This window comes from Chinchilla lanigera, unplaced genomic scaffold (assembly GCF_000276665.1).
Source record: "Chinchilla lanigera isolate Chin_1 unplaced genomic scaffold, ChiLan1.0 scaffold00023, whole genome shotgun sequence".
NCBI classification, from domain to species: Eukaryota; Metazoa; Chordata; class Mammalia; order Rodentia; family Chinchillidae; genus Chinchilla; species Chinchilla lanigera.
In genome coordinates, this window is record NW_004955424.1 from 20,070,429 (window position 1) to 20,075,797 (window position 5,369).

Sequence of the window (5,369 nt, forward strand, 5' to 3'; positions counted from 1 at the left end):
TATATATCTATATATCTATATATCTATATATATCTTATATATAAGGTAGCTGGGATAATTGTACTACTGGTTTCTATTGGTTTGTTAAATTTTATTTTAGGAACAGTTAATGGTGAATTGTTTGATCAATCTTGCATGCCTATGTCTGGTGATCTGAGCAACTACTTTAAAGATAACAATGTGTAATATAACAACTATTGTTAATTTCCTATCCCCTTATTTTGCAATTCTGTATTGTTTTTATTGTTTTTTGTTGCTTTGTTTTTGACTTTGTGTTTGTTTTTTTGTTTTGCTTTGTTTTCCTCTTTAAAATAAAATTTAAAAAAATATTACTGGATGTAGGTTTCTGGCCTCTAGAGGGGATCTAAAGTCACAGGGCCCTCAGAAGCCAAAAGTGAAGGAGACTAAGTGGTCTGGCTCCCAGGACCCTTCTGTTCTTCAGAATAAAGAGTTGCTGTGAGCTCACAGTTGGACCACAAGGCTCCACACAAGCATTGTCCAAGTCTCATGCGCCTGCATAAGGAGAGCTGGGTTAGCCTAGAGGACAGCGAATGTGATCATTTTCATCCTCTGATTTCTTTAAAAGGTGTGGGGGGTGGTCATCTTTCTCTGTCCAGCTTTCCACTGGATCAAAGTATTACAGACAGCTAAGTTAGGTAGAAATATTACAGGCAGTCACACAGGACTGGGCCCTTGCGGGAGTCAATGCAAAAGATGAAAAAACATGTTACAAGTGTGACCAGAAGCACATCTGTTGGCGGCCAGGCCTCAAGATAAAGACGGAATGACCAGGCCTACATGCTTCCCCAAAGGACAGGTGGTAATACCTGGTCCAATAAAGTCTAGACAGACCATAGTCATCTGGGTAGGTGACCAAGACTCTTGGACCCATCCCTTCCTGAAAAGTTGTTTGCTCTTTCCATGTACTCTTGCTATGTGACGTTTCCCCATGGATCAATATTACCTAAGTGACTATACTTATAATCTTCGTGGTTGATTGTAGCTTTGACTCACCTCTTGATTTTGCTCTATAAAACTCCCTCCAGAATGTGGGCTCATTGGCAAATAGGGGCCCCTCCCACCTCTCAGGAGCTGTATCTCTCCCTCTTAACACATATTTCCTACTCTTAACCTCCATTGTTCCTTAGAATTCATCTTTAACTTTGGGGAACACAAACTTGGCATATCTGAGGTCTAACAGCTTGGGAGTTATAGTATTTCTCCTATGCCATTTGGAGGTCCCATATCATTCCTACAACAAAAGCAGACACTTACGAGCTGAGGCAAAAAGAAATTCCTCCTCTGTGATGTGGAGCCATTAATTATGGCTCACTTTCAAGGAGGTGACACAGGTTCCATAAAGGGAAGGGACTGTCAGTGTGTGTGGGGACCTGGAGGCAGTCACAGCGAGAGAGATGCAACACTGATTGTCTAGCATGTGCCAGGTGTTAGTGTACTAGATGCTTTACCCCTGATAATTGCCTGGTGATCAGCTGCAGGACACTCTCAAACAAGGGAGCAATCACAGCACACAGATTGCCCTGGAGTGCTGGAAGAAGTCCCCAACTCCAAGAGAGTCTTGCTTGAAAGAGGAAGAAGAAATCCTTACATTGCCAGTGGCCAATGATGCCCTGAGGATATTTCTCTCTTCTATAGCAGCACCACCCAACAGGACTTTCTGGTGGTGAAAATGTTCTATATCCACACTGTCCAATGCCATGGCCATGGTCACGTGTGGCCACTGAGCACTTAAAATGTGGCTCATTGGACAGAGTTTAAATAAATTTAAAATTGTATTTAATTCAATGTAATGAAAATTTATTAAATTTAAATAGCCTCATGTGATTAAAGGCTACTTACATTAGTACACTCCTTTCCCCTTCCTTTCTTCTTTGCGGTGCTGGGGGTGGAATCCCGGGCTTTGCACAGGCTAAGTAAGGGCTCTACCACTCGGCCACACTCCCAGCCCACGACAGTGCATTTCTAAGTGGCTCAGATTCTTGGCTAGACACACAGTCACCTAAAACAAAGACTGTATTTCACAGTGTCTCCTGCCAATCTGTGATAATTTTTAGCCTACAATGTGAGGATAGGTGTCATAGCTGACTTCCAGGTTATACCCCTAGGGGACAGTCATTCCCTCTTCACAGACTTTTATTTCTTCTTGCTGCCTGGACCAGGATTCAACCATGAGCCATCTGGAACCAGGTGATGAAGGTTACACCTTAGGAAATACAGAGCAATAAGATCAAAGGGACTTGGGCCCTGAAGATGAATCTATGTGTGAGAGAAACTAAAACTCCATTCCATTTAAGCCACTATTATTTTGGGTGTCATCATTATGCCTCCTCCTGTCTCCTACAGAGACTGGGGAAAGCAAATGTCCTATTATGATTTTGATCATGTGACTTCAAGGTATCTGTCAGGATTTTATGCAGTTTAAGGGGAGAGGCTTAGGGTACATGACCTCTGCTTAGCAAAACACCTTGGTAGACTGGGGAGTTTACTGTTGGAGGGCTAGATGCTAAACATGAAAAAGAAATCAAGACTTGGGGAAGATGACTGGCACCTGTAAAAGGGAGGAGGAACCTGAAGAAATGGAGTCAAGCTGGGTCAAAGGGGTACTAGGCCAGCAGGAATCTCCCCGTAGCAGCCATAACTGATGAGTTTTCTCAAATGTGGCATCTATTGTCTCTGGGTTGTGCTGTAGCCACTCCTTTGCTCCAAATGCTGCGTGCTCCAGCCTGTGAATGGTGGTTTGAAGAAAATGAAAGAATTAAGGTCATGTCCAACATAAGACAAAGCAAGGTAGAGTATAGAGCAGTCCTACAGGCAAGACAGAGTTAGCTCAAGAGCACAGAGGCAGCAAAAAATCTGAACAAGAGGAACTGAAGACGAGAAACCTCTCCGAGAGTCTCCAAGACATTGTGGGAAAGGGCATGCTGGCTTCTATCATATGGGGGATGTGCATTCCTGCTACCCCACTTGAATCTTAGAGAAAAACATCACCCAGAAATTTGTATGACCTGCCATATCCAGGCAGCTGACACTTGGGTTTACAGTTCCCCGTGGCACCATCTTTCCTCCCAGCCAGCTCCTGAAAGCTTGGCAAGCTGGGAAGAGAACTGAATGTTCCCTTTGTAGGTTCTCTAATTTGGCCCAAATCCAGGGAGAGCTGCTTGTCTCACATCTGGAGTAGGCGGTCATGAGGAAGAGTGAGAAAATCTCTAATTGGCCAGAGGGACAAGGTGGACTGGTGAGTCTTGTGATTGAAGACATAGGCAGCCTGAGCATGGACATTCTGGGTTCAAAATGGGCCAGTGCCTGGTGTTCTAACCAGTCCCTGAGGCAGGCCATGTAACACCTGTTGAAAGGTATTTGTTGTCATTTCTGCAGTAGTAACACTCGTGCTCAGTGTCCACATATATTCTCTGCTTACATTTGCTCAAGTGGTAGAAACTTAGGAGCTGCCCCTGGGGTGACAGAAAGGTGACAGGCGTTTCTATAACTCTCCTGTACATGGTCCTTTCCCATCTCTAGTCTGGTTAAGTTGCAGAGTGAAAGCTAGGATCCATTGGAAAAGAAACCCTTGTGGATAATAATCATTATTATTGGCTGACAGCCTGGGGTGAAACTATGTGGCAGTTAAGAGGCAGCCCAGAAGATTTTATCTTTGTTAGTTACATACACCTCTTTATCAACTTAATTATAAGTTATATCAAAAGAACCATAAAAGCTGAATGTCTCCAAAGCACTTCTCTTACTTGATATTTTTAGTAATTTAGATTCCAGGCAAAAGAGAACTTATCATAATTTCAACAATAACTGGTCATTTTCAACCCTGGCTGTAACTTTACTGAACATGTAATTAATTTGTTTTGTTATTCATTGTCTGCCATATAAATACCACACATTTTTCTCTACACCTTGAATTCAATAGGAAGACTATATTTTATTTAAACACACACATATGGTAGTTGTACAGAGGATAAACCTTAATGAAATTCACTTGAAAACAGTAGAGTATCTGGTTGAAAACTACATGAAGTACAGTTCTCTGTGTCTTCTCTTTGCCTACTACACTACAAGGGAGTGGCTGACCTGCAAGCTTCACCCTTATTGAAAATCCTGTCAAGTAAAAAATATATCTAATAATTCTTTTTTTTTTTTTTTTTTTTTTTGGTTTTTCTCCGGTACCGGGAACCGAACTCATGACCTTGCGCTTGCCAGTCAGGAGCTTTTGCCACTGAGCTAAATCCCCAGCCCCATATCTAATAATTCTGAGAGAAGACAGTCTCTTTCATTTTAAGGTAGTATCTCTTATCTTAGAAATATTAATTTGAGGTTTATCTGATACTGATTTTGCATGATCAAAATAACTTTGGAGGTTATTACATTAATTTCTGGGGGGAGGTCCTGAGTTGTCATCCTGTTATATAAAAACCCATATTTTAAACATGTAATGCATTTTCAGTTCTACATTTTAGTGTCTTTTGAGCCCACTTTACATCATTGTTAAATTAAAACAAGTTTGATTTCCTAGTACTTACAGAGTGACGTGAGAGTTTACCCTGGCCCTTAAATGGCTCCTACAAAAGAAGTACGCATAGCACAGGCGCACAGGGGCAAGGCCTCAGCAGAGCTTCTTCCTGCCTGATTTGGAAAGTCTACGACATCATCAGCCAGTCTCAGTGCTGCTGGTGAAACACGTTTCTCAGATAAACAAGATCTCAAGAGATGACATTTACAAAATGTGGGTCTAGCCAGTTTGCAACAAGAATTCACACATTCACACTGCCGTCCTCACTGCTGACGGAGGCCAAATTGAGAATATTTTAGCAGGAGGAGCTGGCACTTGGCTCTGAACCCAAGGATCACGCCTGTGGAGAAACAGATAAAGGGTTGTGTGGTTTGCTCTGGTTTGTTCTGAATAACCACGTTCTCCTGACATTGTACATTTTTGCGTAGAATTACCCAGAAGGTGTAACATAATGCTCTTTGCTTCAGTAAACTACTTCTGTGGGGGAAAAATACATAGTGATCATTGGAGAGATTGGAGTTTCCTTTTCCAAAATTTTTGGAATGGACTCCAGGTTTCTTCCCTAACAGGGAAAACTGCTATAGCACTTACAGGGGGATAATTAAAATGTGTTTTTTTTAATGTGAGTCATGACAAACTTTGGGATTAGAATCTTAGAGGAAAATTTATCTCTGAGGAAGGAGAGGAGCCAAAGAGCCCAGAGCAATATTGGGGGGGCGGGTCTTGTTGCTTGTAGACTTTTCAGCTCTGTGTTTCCCCAGTACTGTTAGATGCCCTACACCACTGTTTCCCCAAGTGGGCCAGACAATGCCTCAGACATTCCCGCCAG